This window comes from Eleutherodactylus coqui, chromosome 1 (genome assembly GCF_035609145.1).
Source record: "Eleutherodactylus coqui strain aEleCoq1 chromosome 1, aEleCoq1.hap1, whole genome shotgun sequence".
Taxonomy (NCBI): domain Eukaryota; kingdom Metazoa; phylum Chordata; class Amphibia; order Anura; family Eleutherodactylidae; genus Eleutherodactylus; species Eleutherodactylus coqui.
In genome coordinates, this window is record NC_089837.1 from 56,614,597 (window position 1) to 56,632,559 (window position 17,963).

Consider the following 17,963-nt stretch of genomic DNA (forward strand, 5'->3'; position numbering starts at 1 on the left):
GTCCACCTCCATGTTCCTGGTTCTTGCCACTACAACCAATGGACCGAGACCATGCCACGTAAAACACCCCAGACCATAACAGAACCTCCTCCGTAATTACCTGCTCGCACAACACACTCACACTCCCCACCCAGGGACGTCCATCTGATGTGTAGATGGATTAGCGTAATCGGTTACTTCATAGAACATTCTTTCATTGCTCAACTGTCCAATGATGACACTCCTTGTACCATTGTAGACGGCCCAATGCATTGTTCTTTATGATGGACGGTTCCCATCACAAACCATGGCTGACACCTCCGAGGGTATGCATCTTATGTAGCATGGTTTACGAATCGTGACGTGCTAATTAGACTACTAATAGGGTGTCCAACTACTTCTGGTAGCACATTGCATCTCCCAGAGCATTGTCTGGACGGGATCTAACTGTATCCACTTCTCAGCTGAGATCAATGTATTTTCCATCACGTTCTGCTTCTAGACTTCAAAGACAACATATATTGCAAAAGAAGAAGATGCCCCAACCGTAAGCAGCGTTCCTATAAGGTGGGTTCACACAGGGAGGATTTGCCGCGGAAATTCTCTGCAGAGGATTAGCCACCCATGTGGATGAGATTTGTCAAATATCTCGTCCACACGGGGCGGACAATCCATCGCGGGCAGGCTGGCACTGCGGCGCAGATCCCTGGGATAAAGCATGTCCATTCTTTTTTTTTCTGTTGCGGCCTCGCTCTTTTCTATGGAGGAGCCGGCCGCATAGGAAAACCATGCGGCGAAGCCGCTCCAAAGCCGGCGGCTAAGTGCCATGGGTTTTGAAGCTGTGCTTATCCCGTGGAAATCTCGCGTTTTTTCGCTGCGTCAAAGCCGCGATATTTCCGCTGGGAATATGTCCCGTGTGACCCCAGCCTAAGAGCGGCTGATGCCCGAGCACGCCTGCCACGTCCGTACCTTCCTCCCTCTTCAGGACACAATAGCGCCACTGGAGAGACAGACAATATAATAGGCGCGGCGTGCGGCGCTCGCTCCCTTCGCTATCCATTACTCCCGCACAACGTGTATATTTTTCGTACCGACCAACACTGCTTTCCATTCCAACTGTGGAGAAAATAGCAGAACAGGAACATTTCTTTTTGCCTGACGTGCTGCAATTGTAGGGCTAGAAATACTATGTTGGAGCCGGAAATAAGAGGTTGGAAGGCAGGCTCTTCGTGGAGACGGCGGCTCACGACCTTGGCTGCACAATAGGCAACAACGTGCGGCTGGCATTCAAGGTGATTGTGGGTCAGGAGCCCAGCGGAGCGGAGACAATGTATACACGGCACAAGCCATGAATACACAGGACTAGAACAACAACTCCGGCAAAGTGGCCGCACCGGACCACTACAATAATACACGATATACCTGAAAGACCCCAATAATACACATCATGGGGGCTGCTGGCGCAATAACTGGCAGATCCCAATAATATACAACATGGGGGCTTTAGGGAGCCAGCGCAATACCTGGTAGACCCCAATAATGCACAACATAGGGGCTACAGGGGACCAGCACAATACCCAGCAGACCCCAATAATGCACAACATAGGGGCTACAGGGGACCAGCACAATACCCAGCAGACCCCAATAATGCACAACATAGGGGCTACAGGGGACCAGCACAATACCTGGCAGACCCCAATAATGCACAACATAGGGGCTACAGGGGACCAGCACAATACCTGGCAGACCCCAATAATGCACAAGATAGGGGCTACAGGGGACCAGCACAATACCTGGCAGACCCCAATAATGCACAAGATAGGGGCTACAGGGGACCAGCACAATACCTGGAAGACCCCAATAATGCACAACATAGGGGCTACAGGGGACCAGCACAATACCCAGCAGACCCCAATAATACACAACATGGAGGTATAGCTGGAGGCTACGGGATGCCAGCTCAATAGCTAGACCACAATTACAACAATGCACAACATGTAAGTAAAGCTGGCATCTGCCAGTTGCTGGCACGAAAGCCTTGCATGGTGGACTTCCATGCCCATCAACAACAATACTAGACAACATGAGGGTATATAGCTGCAAGGTGCCAATGCAACAGCTAATCCTAACATAGTATGTTAGGCTGAAGAGAGACAATGTCCATCTAGTTCAGCCTGTTTCCACCTCCCCCTTGTTGATCCAGAGGAAGGCAAAAAAAAAAACCCAATTAACCCCCCTGAGGAAAAACAAATTCCTTCCCAACTTCATAATGGCAGTCAAATCCCTGGATCAACCTTTGATAGTTCCTACCTGAATGTAAGACTCGGAACAACCCCACTGGTCACCTAATGTCTATATCCTGTAATATCCTTCCCCTCCAGAAAGACATAAAGTCCCTCTGAAACTCCTCTATGGATTTTGCCATCACCACATCCTCAGGCAGAGAGTTCCACAGTCTCACTGCTCTTACAGTAAAGAACCCCTTTCTGTGTTGGCGATGAAACCTGCTTTCTTCTAGACGTAGCGGATGCCCTCTTGTTACCGAAGTCCTGGGTATAAACAGATCCTGGGAGAGATCCTTGTATTGTCCCCTCATGTATTTATACATAGTTATTTGATCGCCCCTTAGCTGTCTCTTTTTTCCAGGGTGAATAATCCCAATTTTGATAGCCTCTCTGGGTATTCCAGTCCCGTCATTCCATGTATTAGTTTAGTTGCCCTTCTTTGAACCCCCTCAAGCACTGGAACATCTTTCCTGAGCACCGGTGACCAGAGCTGTACACTGTGGATCGCTGCGCCTGACAACTGCAATATTACAAAATCTGGGGGTATAACTGGAGTCTGCAGGGCACCAGATCAATATCTAAACCTGGAAGACGGCCGTGCTCACCAGGTTTGATAATACAGCATAGGGGTATAGCTGGAAGCTACAAGGTGCCAATACAACAGCCAAACCTGGCAGACTGCTGTGCCCCACCACCACACAACATGGGGGTATAACTGGAGTCTGCAGGGCACCAGATCAATAACTAAACCAGCTGTGCCCACCAGCAATGACAACACACAACATGGGCGTACAGCTGGAAGCTACAAGGAACTGTATCAATATCTAAACCTGGAAGACGGCCGTGCCCACTAACTACGATAATACGGCATGGAGGTATAGGGGGAGGCTAGTAGACTTAGACTGCTGTGTCTGACAACTACAACAACACAACATGTGGGCATAGCTGGAAGCTACAAGGTGCCAATACAATAGCCAAACCTAGCAGACTGTGTCCCAGCACTACACAACATGCGGGTATAGCTGGAGGATACATGGCACTGATGCAATGCCAAACCTGTCAGACTGCTGTGCCCCACCACTACACAACATGCGGGTATAGGTGGAGGCTACAGGATGCCAACAAAATACCTAAAGCTGGCAAACAGCTATACCCCACAATTACAATAATACACAACATGGAAGTAAAGCTGGTAGCTGCTGGTTGAACAAAAGCCAACCCTGATGCCTACCAAGTACAATGAGGGTATAGTTAGCGGCTACGGGACGCTGGGGCGATGGCTACACTGGTCTGACTGCTGGAGCCCACAGCCACACTAATACACAATATGAAAGTACAAGTAAGGAGGACAGAGGCTTGTTTTAACAGTTTATGTTCTGTGCTGTGTTATGATGTATGACCACGCTGTTGCTTTAATAGGGGCTGAGAATGAGGGAACGGAGGTCTGGAGGAGCAGGCCGGGTCGGAGGAAGAGGCGTCGGGGCTGCAGGCCGGGTTGGAGGAGTCTTCCCTGTGTTGGGCTGCAGGCCGGGTCGGAGGAAGAGGCGTCGAGTTGCAGGCCGGGTCGAAGGAAGAGGCGTCGGGCTGCAGGCCGGGTCGGAAGAGTCTTCCCTGTGTCGGGCTGCAGGCCGGGTCGGAGGAGTCTTCCCTGTGTCGGGCTGCAGGCCGGGTCGGAGGAGTCTTCCCTGTGTCGGGCTGCAGGCCGGGTCGGAGGAGTCTTCCCTGTGTCGGGCTGCAGGCCGGGTCGGAGGAGTCTTCCCTGTGTCGGGCTGCAGGCCGGGTCGGAGGAGTCTTCCCTGTGTCGGGCTGCAGGCCGGGTCGGAGGAGTCTTCCCTGTGTCGGGCTGCAGGCCGGGTCGGAGGAGTCTTCCCTGTGTCGGGCTGCAGGCCGGGTCGGAGGAGTCTTCCCTGTGTCGGGCTGCAGGCCGGGTCGGAGGAGTCTTCCCTGTGTCGGGCTGCAGGCCGGGTCGGAGGAGTCTTCCCTGTGTCGGGCTGCAGGCCGGGTCGGAGGAGTCTCCCCTGTGTCGGGCTGCAGGCCGAGTCGGAGGAGTCTCCCCTGTGTCGGGCTGCAGGCCGGGTCGGAGGAGTCTCCCCTGTGTCGGGCTGCAGGCCGGGTCGGAGGAGTCTCCCCTGTGTCGGGCTGCAGGCCGGGTCGGAGGAGTCTCACCTGTGTCGGGCTGCAGGCCGGGTCGGAGGAGTCTCACCTGTGTCGGGCTGCAGGCCGGGTCGGAGGAGTCTCACCTGTGTCGGGCTGCAGGCCGGGTCGGAGGAGTCTCACCTGTGTCGGGCTGCAGGCCGGGTCGGAGGAGTCTCACCTGTGTCGGGCTGCAGGCCGGGTCGGAGGAGTCTCACCTGTGTCGGGCTGCAGGCCGGGTCGGAGGAGTCTTCCCTGTGTCGGGCTGCAGTGCTCATCGTTCATTTTAGGCAGTCATGAAAACAATCGTTGGCTCGTTCGCTTAACGTTCGGTTTAACCAGCACGCGTTACGCCCCTCACATTCACTTATATAGTGGATGTGAAAAACTGAATGATTCTCACTGAACGAGTCAGCGATGTATCCGCTTGCATAGACCACGAATGAGCCAGCGATGGCGCCATTCGCTCATTCAAACGATAAATCGGATTGTCTAAAAGCCCCCAAACCGACCTGGAACCGGGGACTAGAGTAGTTTGCTAAAAGTGTGTAATGTCGACTCCCGATACCGCTTACCTATTGATGATGTCATGCCAAACAAGATGACAAAACACAGTATAAAATGCAATATTTTATCTAGTTTATTACTATTTGTTGGCCTTGATGACATCACTGCGCAATCATTATGACTGTGTAGCCATGGTGGCCGCACTTTACATACGTCTTACTTCTACAGAGTGGGATCTAATTATAGACGATCAGATATATAAATTTATTGCGCGTCTCAGCTTCCCAGGTAAATGGCGGTGTATTGTGTTACCAGGAAGGGGAAGTGCAGCCCCCGCATACTGTATATACCGCAACGCTCCTTGTATGACCACATACGGTACCGGATGTGTACCCGCCGGACCTACCTCACCATAGCAGACCCACCTGCACTACCATATAACAATATGATAGCATCAGAGAGGCGAGAACACACAACACCCACACCTCAGCCGGAGGAATCCAGAGCCTGTTTACAGAGTACACATCCGGGAGGAGATCAACCAGAAACACTGCAGGCATTAAAAGGGACACCCCGGGCATTTGTTCCTTAACTCATTCACTATGCAGTTATCCACCCAGTATATAATTAATATACCACAGAAACGGTCTACAAATACAGACACTCCTGTAATAGTTACTGATGATGATCACACAGTTATAATAGAGGAGATCACAGCTCACACTCCCAACTGTATACTTCTGTTCTGTAACCTATTTAGGTGAATATAATTGTAATTGCTATTTTAAAAAATCTGTCCCTCAGAAGGCAGAGGTGGTAAAACCTCTAGCTAAAGCTGTGCTGATGCATCATGGGATTGATGTTAAAGTGAAACCAAAAAAATTTCGCCAACAAGATGGTGGCTGAGAAGCATCAGTCAGGAGGCTTCACTGCATGGAAGTGACTGCAATACACAAAGGAGACCTCCAGAGTGACAGGCCATCAGGTGAGGGGGGCAGGGATGGAAAATGTGTTTTTGCCAGAGAGGCCCTTTAATTGTTACATCTATCTATCCATCCATCCATCCAGTGATGAGACCAGGTGTGGATGATTAAAAAATTCTTGACTCCCTGTTTGTGTAGTCACACACCCTATAAAATGAAGGGTCACTTTATTAGAAACCCCTTTCTAGGGTTACGTTGGACCTCCTTTGGCCTTCGGAACTGCAGCAATTTGTTGTGGTGTCCATCCAGAGATATCACATGACCCAGGGCGCGTCAAGAAATCACCTCCACCGGCCGGGCCGGCTGACATCGGGCAGGAACAGCTTACTGATTCATGCTGTTTGCTCCACATTCTGACCCTCCCCATCAGCAATCTGGATTCATCTGACCGGGTGATGTTTTCTGCTGCTCGATGACCCAATTTGTGCTTTCTTTCGCCCACTGGGGTCTCGTCTTTCTGTTTCTCTTGGACACAATGGCGGCGGAATGGATTGTTCATCCGTGCTAAGGAACAAGTTGTGTGTTCTGACACATTAGTTGGAGCACCAACGTTGTAGTCAGATGCAAGTTCCCCGACTATGCGGCACCTGTTCATCAGAGTGATTCCAGACATCCTCCTCTGACCCCTTTAAGCGACAAGTTGTTTCCATTCACAAGTACACCTTTTTCCTGGAGCTTTTTCCTCGATCACCCGGCCCATATATCCTATTATGACACGTGAATGCCACAGAAGAGGGTCACCAGTTCTACAAGCCTGCTTTGGCGATTTTGAGTCATCAATGAGTGGGAACAAGGATGGAAATGGCCACTGTTAGATGTTAGTAGTTGTCCTAAAAGCATTAGCTAATGCAGAGAACAAAAAGTATGAATAATAAAACTAAAGAAGGGCAACTCGCCCTAACATACTAATGCGGGAAAACCCTACCTATAAAGTGGGGCAATTGCCCTGACGAGGGCATCTCCATGTCTGGAACTTGGGCGGGGGGGGGGAACGCACCTTCAATATTCAATTCCAAGTGTTAAAAAGGTAGCAAAAATCCGCAATACATGAAATAGTTCTTCTCTCAAAAACCATAAAGCCTAGGAAAATGATTTGTATACTCAAGAGAACCTACCTCACCTCTCTGTGTATATAGCGAGGAGAACCTACCTCACCTCTCTGTGTATATAGTGAGGAGAACCTACCTCACCTCTCTGTGTATATAGCGAGGAGAACCTACCTCACCTCTCTGTGTATATAGCGAGGAGAACATGACTGACCTCTCTGTGTATATACACCGAGGTGAACATGACTGACCTCTTTGTGTATATACCGAGGAGAACATAACGGACCTCTCTGTGTATATACCAAGGAGAACATAACAAACCTCTCTGTGTATATACCGAGGAGAATATAAGTGACCTCTCTGTGTATATACCGAGGAGAACATAACTGACCTCTCTGTATAGATACCGAGGAGAACATAACTGACCTCTCTGTATAGATACCGAGGAGAACATAACTGACCTCTCTGTATAGATACCGAGGAGAACATAACTGACCTCTCTGTATAGATACCGAGAAGAACATAACTGACCTCTCTGTGTAGATACCGAGGAGAACATAACTGACCTCTCTGTATAGATACCGAGGAGAACATAACTGACCTCTCTGTATAGATACCGAGAAGAACATAACTGACCTCTCTGTGTAGATACCGAGGAGAACATAACTGACCTCTCTGTGTAGATACCGAGGAGAACATAACTGACCTCTCTGTGAAGATACCGAGGAGAACATAACTGACCTCTCTGTGTAGATACCGAGGAGAACATAACTGACCTCTCTGTGAAGATACCGAGGAGAACATAACTGACCTCTCTGTGTAGATACCGAGGAGAACATAACTGACCTCTCTGTGTAGATACCGAGGAGAATATAACCGACTTCTGTCTGCATATACTGAAAGGCTGTAAAGTACATAAGGAAGCGGCCATAGACTGCAGGAATGGAGCATCCCTTAAAGGGGTTGTCCCGCGAAACAAAGTGGGGGTAAGCACTTCTGCATGGCCATATTAATGCACTTTGTAATATACATCGTGCATTAATTATGAGCCATACAGAAGTTATTCACTTACCTGTTCCGTTGCTGGCGTCCCCGTCTCCATGGTGCCGTCTAATCTTCAGCGTCTAATCGCTCGATTAGACGCGCTTGCGCAGTCCGGTCTTCTCCTTTGCTGAATGGGGCCGCTCGTGCCGGAGAGCGGCTCCTCGTAGCTCCGCCCCGTCACGTGTGCCGATTCCAGCCAATCAGGAGGCTGGAATCGGCAATGGACCACACAGAAGCCCTGCGGTCCACCGAGGGTGAAGATCCCGGCGGCCATCTTCACAAGGTAAGTATGAAGACGCCGGACCGCGGGGATTCGGGTAAGTACTATCTGGTTTTTTTTTTTGATTCCTGCATCGGGTTTGTCTCGCGCTGAACGGGGGGGGGGGCTATTGAAAAAAAAAAAAAAAAAACGTTTCGGCGCGGGACAACCCCTTTAAAGGCTAAGAAGGGTCTGCAACTTCAATCTGGGGGTAAGTTTAAATAAAAAGGGGCGTTATCTTTAAGGGTAAAAAGTGAGGCGAGTGGTGGTGGGGGGGTCGCATATTCTGCAGAGGGACATCAGTACATGCAGTCTGAAGAGAATCTAATGCTCCTTTATGTATATACATATTTTATACATGATTTATGTGCCTGCCCTCTTGCATCAGTTTATCAGTAAGTATATGACCACTTTCAGTGACTTTTTGTCTGTTTTATAAATTCCCCTTCTGTGATTTTTACTAATGTTAGGGTATGGACCCACAATATGCGAGGACCCTTGCAGTGGGTTGTGGGCTCACATAATTTGGCCAAAATATCAGTTATACTTCCCACTTATCAGTATTTATCAATAACATGCAGTGCGGTTTTCAATGCTGGGGGATTCCAGGCTGCCAGTGGGGTGCAGGGCAGTCTGCTGGATTTAAATATGGCGTCATTAATAGGTTGTAAGCTTGCATGGTGCATTACGTATACCACGTGGCCGGACACCCTGTATCTGCCCTTTTGTGCAGGGGTTAATACTAAGCAGTCGCCCCCCTCAGTATAAGGAGGGTTTGTGATTGGCTGTCTCATCAGTGTCCTGCACATGTCTAAGCTGCCCCTCTGTTTAGCACATCCTTTACTTTACATATTTTATTCTTAGGTTCCTCTGAAGTAATCACGGCTTCATAACATTTTCCGTGCGAACAACAGGTAAAGGCCTGCACCAAAGTAACTCGGGCGAAGCCGGGTATATCACCTGGTATACTATAACAGTGGATTGGCCGGCTGGGGGGACCCCCGACCACTCAAACTCCGCACCAGCAGACAATGTTGTTAAGTTGCTGCAGAGTGCATGCAGCGGCGTCGCAATCACATGGTCCGGGTCTGCCGTCGCTTCCTGATAGCGCCCAGCGCGCAATAACATATGCCATTTAATAGTACAGATCGTCTCCAGAAGCCGTTGCAGGGAAAGTTATTCTGCTAGTTACAGCTTCCTACGGCCGGGATGAGAGCTTGCACTAGACTCTTCCACCAACAGGTGTAGATAGGTGACAAGTCTTAAGCCCCCATAAGACGTCCTCCAGGGACATTCCTGCCAAGGTGGTTCCTCAGGATCCTAAATAAGAACATCTCCATTCGCAGACCTGCTGCCGTGTGTTGACTATAAAGTGGAATCGGCTAGCTTATTTATAGATCAGAGATCTTGATCTTTTGCTTCGTAAACACCCTACGCCCAGAGCCAAGAACACCGCTTCCTGAGATGTTGCAAGGTGTAAGAATCATCTTCAAGAGCAATTCCACACAAACCACATCAGGGAGGTGAGCAGAGGGTGTTACTGCCTTTTCCCACATAGGGGCGAACAGAACGAAGTCCTCAAGACCTGACCAAGTTAGAAAAGTTCACATTCAGTGGTGTAGCTATAAGGGGTCGCAGTTACAACCCAGACCCTAAGCCAGGGGGGCCTACAAGACCCCCTTGCCACTCTAGCACAGCACTTGTGAAAGTTGCCACCCAGCGCAACTATGGGTACAGGTACAGGTACAGATCGCGGCAGGGCGTACGCTTTGGGTACGGGTACAGATCGCGGCAGGCCGTACGCTTTAGGTACGGGTACAGCTCGCGGCAGGCCGTACGCTTTAGGTACGGGTACAGCTCGCGGCAGGGCGTACGCTTTAGGTACGGGTACAGCTCGCGGCAGGGCGTACGCTTTAGGTACGGGTACAGCTCGCGGCAGGGCGTACGCTTTAGGTACGGGTACAGCTCGCTGTAGGCCGTAGGGTTTAAGTACGGGTACGGATCGCTGCAGGCCGTAGGGTTTAGGTACGGGTACAGCTCGCTGCAGGCCGTAGGGTTTAAGTACGGGTACGGATCGCTACAGGCCGTAGGGTTTAGGTACGGGTACGGATCGCTGCAGGCCGTAGGGTTTAGGTACGGGTCGCTGCAGGCCGTACGCTTTAGGTACGGGTACGGATCGCTGCAGGCCGTACGCTTTAGGTACGGGTACGGATCGCTGCAGGCCGTACGCTTTAGGTACGGATCGCTGCAGGCCGTACGCTTTAGGTACGGGTACGGATCGCTGCAGGCCGTACGCTTTAGGTACGGGTACGGATCGCTGCAGGCCGTACGCTTTAGGTACGGGTACGGATCGCTGCAGGCCGTACGCTTTAGGTACGGGTACGGATCGCTGCAGGCCGTACGCTTTAGGTACGGGTACGGATCGCTGCAGGCCGTACGCTTTAGGTACGGGTACGGATCGCTGCAGGCCGTACGCTTTAGGTACGGGTACGGATCGCTGCAGGCCGTACGCTTTAGGTACGGGTACGGATCGCTGCAGGCCGTACGCTTTAGGTACGGGTACGGATCGCTGCAGGCCGTACGCTTTAGGTACGGGTACGGATCGCTGCAGGCCGTACGCTTTAGGTACGGGTACGGATCGCTGCAGGCCGTACGCTTTAGGTACGGGTACGGATCGCTGCAGGCCGTACGCTTTAGGTACGGATCGCTGCAGGCCGTACGCTTTAGGTACGGGTACGGATCGCTGCAGGCCGTACGCTTTAGGTACGGGTACGGATCGCTGCAGGCCGTACGCTTTAGGTACGGGTACGGATCGCTGCAGGCCGTACGCTTTAGGTACGGGTACGGATCGCTGCAGGCCGTACGCTTTAGGTACGGGTACGGATCGCTGCAGGCCGTACGCTTTAGGTACGGGTACGGATCGCTGCAGGCCGTACGCTTTAGGTACGGGTACGGATCGCTGCAGGCCGTACGCTTTAGGTACGGGTACGGATCGCTGCAGGCCGTACGCTTTAGGTACGGGTACGGATCGCTGCAGGCCGTACGCTTTAGGTACGGGTACGGATCGCTGCAGGCCGTAGGGTTTAGGTACGGGTACGGATCGCTGCAGGCCGTAGGGTTTAGGTACGGGTACAGCTCGCTGCAGGCCGTAGGGTTTAAGTACGGGTACGGATCGCTGCAGGCCGTACGCTTTAGGTACGGGTACGGATCGCTGCAGGCCGTACGCTTTAGGTACGGGTACAGATCGCTGCAGGCCGTACGCTTTAGGTACGGGTACAGATCGCTGCAGGCCGTACGCTTTAGGTACGGGTACAGATCGCTGCAGGCCGTACGCTTTAGGTACGGGTACAGATCGCTGCAGGCCGTACGCTTTAGGTACGGGTACAGATCGCTGCAGGCCGTACGCTTTAGGTACGGGTACAGATCGCTGCAGGCCGTACGCTTTAGGTACGGGTACAGATCGCTGCAGGCCGTACGCTTTAGGTACGGGTACAGATCGCTGCAGGCCGTACGCTTTAGGTACGGGTACAGATCGCTGCAGGCCGTACGCTTTAGGTACGGGTACAGATCGCTGCAGGCCGTACGCTTTAGGTACGGGTACAGATCGCTGCAGGCCGTACGCTTTAGGTACGGGTACAGATCGCTGCAGGCCGTACGCTTTAGGTACGGGTACAGATCACTGCAGACCGTACGCTTTAGGTACGGGTACAGATCGCTGCAGGCCGTACGGCTTAGGTACGGGTACAGATCGCGGCAGGGCGTACGGCTTAGGTACGGGTACAGATCACTGCAGGCCGTACGCTTTAGGTACGGGTACAGATCGCGGCAGGGCGTACGCTTTAGGTACGGGTACAGATCACTGCAGGCCGTACGCTTTAGGTACGGGTACAGATCGCTGCAGGCCGTACGCTTTAGGTACGGGTACAGATCGCTGCAGGCCGTACGCTTTAGGTACGGGTACAGATCGCTGCAGGCCGTACGCTTTAGGTACGGGTACAGATCGCGGCAGGCCGTACGCTTTAGGTACGGGTACAGATCGCGGCAGGCCGTACGCTTTAGGTACGGGTACAGATCGCGGCAGGCCGTACGCTTTAGGTACGGGTACAGATCGCGGCAGGCCGTACGCTTTAGGTACGGGTACAGGTCACTGCAGGCCGTACGCTTTAGGTACGGGTACAGATCGCTGCAGGCCGTACGCTTTAGGTACGGGTACAGATCGCTGCAGGCCGTACGCTTTAGGTACGGGTACAGATCGCTGCAGGCCGTACGGCGAAGGTACGGGTACAGATCGCTGCAGGCCGTACGGCGAAGGTACGGGTACAGATCGCTGCAGGCCGTAGGGTTTAAGTACGGGTACAGATCGCTGCAGGCCGTACGCTTTAGGTACGGGTACAGATCACTGTAGGCAGACAGTGCTCGCTGTACTTAGGACCCATCCTGGCGATGTATTAACTCTACTAGTGCCAGAGCAATCAGTGTCCGCTGTACCCAGGAACCATGCTGACAATGTAGTAACCCTACCTGTGCCAGAAAAGACAGTGCCCGCTGTACCCAGGACCCATCCCGACAATGTATTAACTCTACCAGTGCCACAATAACAGTGCCCGCTGTAACCGGGACCCATCCTGACAATGTATTAACCCTAATAATGCCAGAGTAAACAGTGTCTGCTGTACCCAGGAACCATCCTGACAATGTGTTAACTCTATGAGTGCCACAGCAAATAGTGCCTGCTGCACTCTGGATCCATCCTGACTATGTATTAACCCTAGAAGTGCCAGAGCAAGTAGTGCTTACTGTACCCAGGACTCACGCTGACAATGTACTAACATTACCAGTGCCACAGCAAACAGTGCCTGCTGTACCCAGGACCCATCCTGACAATGCATTAACCCTACCAGTGCCAAAGGAGACAGTGCCTGCTGTACCCACGACCATTTCTGACAATGTATTAACCCTACCAGTGTCACAGCAAAGAATGCCCACTGTACCTAGAACCCTATTAAAGTACTAACTCTACTAGTGCCAAGGACAGTGTGGCGTCAGGCTACTTTTCCGTGGCCGATCTGTTTAATCAAAAATAACTGTATTTGCTGAAACCGGAATACCCCTTTAACCCTTACAACTATTCTTCTTGCTGCTGGTCTTTACTCAGAAAAGACGTCTAGGGTCTTGAAACCGTCTCCGCAGCGGTCCAGTAACGCCAACATTAAGTGTGACAGTTGTCTGACGCAGCAGTTCTCAGTTTACTCAGCACCAAGACTCTCCAAGCCCTCGACGTCTCCTCTAAGAAGCCAGCCAGCGGCCCTGTCATGGTAGATAAGTGAAATGCAGCATGAAGGAGATGCCCGCGGCCGCAGCGTGCCCTTCGTTACAGTAAAAATGATCCGGCTCCCAGCAGCTGCGGACGAGTCACGGAAATTAGTCTGGAATTTTAGGTCTGCCAGGTGATGGAAGGAAAGTCAATCTGGATCCTCAAGAGGCCGAGATGTGTAGATATAGGACACTTACCCCAATGAGATTATGGATTAGCCACCATCATCATCATCCACGGACATGCCAAAAGTCATGGGATAGCAGTATGGAAATTGATGATGAAGCCGCTTTACCTAAGGTTACGGCTTGGAAACACCCGCCCCCGTATACATTGTGAGGTTGAACGCTCGCCGGCGTGCTCAAGGCAAGACGGCGTGAATGATCGCCGTTCGAATGAGGTGCGATAGTGGGTACTGGACGGATGGGACTTGCCATTTCTGAAGTTGTGCAGGCATTTAACATTCCTTGATCCACGATGTCAAGTCCTAGAAGGCGTCACCGCTCACAATGGGCAGCGCAGTGTCCGCTCATTAGTGCTTAACCCCTTTCTTCCCACTATAGGGCGTACATTTTTATCCTGCAGCGCTGGGGTATGTATGAAGGGAAATCGTATAGCGATCTCCCTTCATAAAACGCTGGCGCCGGCTGTTTCTTACAGCCAACACCCGGCGGCATCAGCTCAGATAAGCTGCGCGGCTCATAGGGGCTCTTAACCCTTTAAATGCCACTGTCAATCCTGATCGCAATGTGATTGCGGGGAGCTCTGCGAGTGTCATGGAAGCTGGGGGACATCTGAAAGGTCCCAGGGCTGTCTTAGCAGGACGCCTATCAAGCCATCCCCGTAGGTTGGCTTGATAGACTGCCTGATCGCAGTATGATGTAATGCTATGGCAATACATCATACTGCACGAGCGACCGAAGCATCACAAGTAAAAATATGATCGATAACATTTTACTAAATTATTATTATTAAAAAAACAGTTATAAAAGTTTACCCCCCCCCCCATTTTGTCATATTTTTAATAAAAAAAATCTGAATCATAAAACAAAAATACATATTTTATGGACGCTGCGTCCATAAAAGTCCATTCTATCAAAGTAATGCATTACCCGCACGATGAACGTCGTCAGAATAAAAAAAAAAAAAAAAAGCCAGAAATGCGCTTTTTTGATCACCCCGTCTCCAAGAAAAAAATGCAAAGAAAAAAAAAACATCAAAAAGTCGTATATACTCCAAAATGGTACCAAACACAAAATACAGGACATTCCGCAAAAAACGAGCCCTCGCACAACAAGGTTAAAGGAAAAATTTAAAACGTTCTGCTCAGAAGATGGCGGCAGAAAATAAATGTAAAAAAATTAAATATCTACCAAAAAAAAAAAAGTAGTACAGCAAAAAAAAAAAACAACAAAAAACAACAAAAAAAAAAACACACTATAAGTTTGGCATTTATGCGATGTGATAAGAGAGTTCCATTCCGAGATCCTGTCCCTACAAATACCATGGAGCCGCACTGTGTGTGTGGCTATCCAGATGGCATGGCTCAACATCCCTTCAGACGTCTGTCTGCTTGTGGAATCCATGCCATGTTGCATAGCCAGAGGAGTCCTACACGATATGAGTTTCTCTCCCATGACTTTTGGCATATCAGTGTATACCGATAATACTACATAAAATATCATAAGTGCATCAATTTCAATGTTCTCTACGAACCGCAGTGGGAAAGCCGCTAATTAGCTCTCACGAGGTTCCATCCATATGGCAACAATCTGGAATATGTTGGTGCTAGTAAGCAATACGAATACACAGACTAGTCTAGTAATGGTCTATCCTCAGGATAAGCCATCAATGACTGATAGTGGGGTCCATCACTACGAAGACCCCTTTCATTGCTTATGTAGAAGCTTTGGCTATACCGCTACTGCAGCTCATCCCATTTGCATAAAGGATAGGCCATCAATGTTATAACCGCGAGAACCCCTTTAACTTAGGAGACTTCAATTAATTTTCTGCTCAATGAAGGACGTTTATATGAGCTTTACGGTAAATGGCGCTAGATAAACCAGGTATATGGAGCGTGACGGGATGATGTTCGCGCCGAACACTGCTTCGAGTAATCAAGGTTTAATGAACAGCGCTACGCCAATCTATTAGGAGAATCCACGGCTGCCATGCACACGTCTCCACTGTAATCATCTCCCAACCGGCGGCACTCGTTGCATTCAATGAACTGCCGGCTTACCGTGAAGCCACAATGTAAATCTCTCTACGAGATGGACAGATCCGACCGCCATGTAAAGCTGCTCCTAGCATAAAGTACTTGGGCACACAAAGCCTCCTTTCACATCTGCGTTGTAGGCTCCGATATGGGAACAGGTAAACAGAATCTATCGGCTAAACCATAGAACCGGTTGGCACAAAACGGACTCTAGTGACTAAAAGGAGGCCGATTTCCCCAAAAAGGAAGTGGTTTTGCAGGTGGTGTCCAAAGACGATTCCTCTCCCCTTCTTCATGACCGATTCTTCTCGAGTTTTACTGGTGTCCTCCTCACTACTGGTAGATGAGGCCTACCTGCCGCCCAATAAGGTTGCACAGGTAGTCCTGCTTCTCCAGGATGGCTCGTGCCGGCACAAGAAAGTATCTCCCACACAGTGTTGAGAGCAGGTACCAAGACATTGCCATTACACAAGGGCGAGCAGGACAGGGCCGTAGAAGGTACAACCCAACAAGAGGACCGAAGAATCAACAGGAGCTCTGCCAAAATGACCTCCAGTGGGATACTGGTCTGCATGTTTCTGACCAAACTGTCACTACGGGAAGGGGACATGAGGAATCTACAGTAGGACCTCCACTTATAGCCCGGCACCGTGCAGCCCGATTGGCATTAGAATTGGCAGATCTGCCATTGGCGCCGCTTCTCTTCAAAGATGAGAGCAGATTAATACTGAGCATGTATTTCTTTCAGCAAGACCCGAAATGCAATTTAAAGGGGTTGTCCCGAGGCAGCAAGTGGGTCTATACACTTCTGTATGGCCATAATAATGCACTTTGTAATATACATTGTGCATTAATTATGAGCCATACAGAAGTTATAAAAAGTTTTTTACTTACCTGCTCCGTTGTTAGCGTCCTCGTTCCCATGGAGCCCGACTAATTTTCGCCCTCCGATGGCCAAATTAGCCGCGCTTGCGCAGTCCGGGTCTTCTGTAGTCTTCTATGGAGCCGCTCGTGCCAGAGAGCGGCTCCGTGTAGCTCCGCCCCGTCACGTGCCGATTCCAGCCAATCAGGAGGCTGGAATCGGCAGTGGACCGCACAGAAGAGCTGCGGTCCACGAAGCAAGAGGTTCCCGGCGGCCATCTTCACAGGTAAGTATAGAAGTCACCGGAGCGCGGGGATCAAGGTAAGCGCTCCGGTAAGCTGTCTGTACGTCCCTGCATCGGGGTTGTCTCGCGCCGAACGGGGGGGGGTTGAAAAAAAAAAAACCCGTTTCGGCGCGGGACAACCCCTTTAAGTTTACCCAATTTTTTTGAGCAGCGCAAATGCAGACAGTACAAAAGACAGCCGCCAGCAGACGGTATCTACCTGTATAGCATGCGGCCCGAGTTCTACACTTAGAGGGAACAGCTTTGATCACATCTGCAGAAGACAACAATGAAGCCTTCAGCTTTTGTTCTATGTGACAAACCCTTCAGCTCGAGCAGCGGGTCATCATCTCACATCAAGAGCTCGGCGGCAAGACGTTCAGGATCTGTGCTACAAAGGGAAGATCAGACCCCTCCATGAACCGGCTATATATGGCCCGTACGGTGCTATTTCTGTGAGGACACCGCGCAGAACATTATGTTACATCATGTGACCACAGCCCATTATTTATACATGGATATAGTCAGCATCCCCATATACCTACAGCCGGAGGCGCAGAGGACAGCGGGGCTCCGCAGCAAAGCACCATGCGACAAAAGGGGCTGTTGGGGTCATTTATTTCTTAAAACGGGCTTGTGTCAAAAACAACTTCTATCACTTATACACAAGATGGGTGATAATAGTCTGATGAGTGGGGGGTCTCACCGCTGAGACCCCCCCATGAGAAGGAGACTGCGGTCAAACATACACAATGCCGCTCCATCCAACATCAATGAGACTGTCAGAGACGGCCGAGCGCTTGTAGTCCGCTATGTCTGTGAACCCCACTGCGCATGCACGACCGCCGCTCCATTCCTTGCGGATGAGTGCAGTGACCCCGCAGTGATGAGAATAGGGGGACATGGGACCCTCATTCTCAGCGGGGAGACTGATCAAATTGTTATCACTTATCCTGTGGACAGGCGATAAGTCATTTTTGGTATTGTCAGAGATTATCAGATGCCTGGTACATGGTAAAAATGCCTTGGGCACCTTCATGCAACTTT

At 50.7% G+C, this 17,963-nt stretch overlaps 1 protein-coding gene across 1 annotated transcript in view; it reads right to left on the minus strand.

The window, feature by feature from the left end:
* Positions 1–17,963, minus strand: part of TNFRSF21 (TNF receptor superfamily member 21) — a 97,253-nt gene that overhangs the window by 25,676 nt on the left and 53,614 nt on the right. The gene's annotated exons all lie outside the window — the stretch shown is intronic.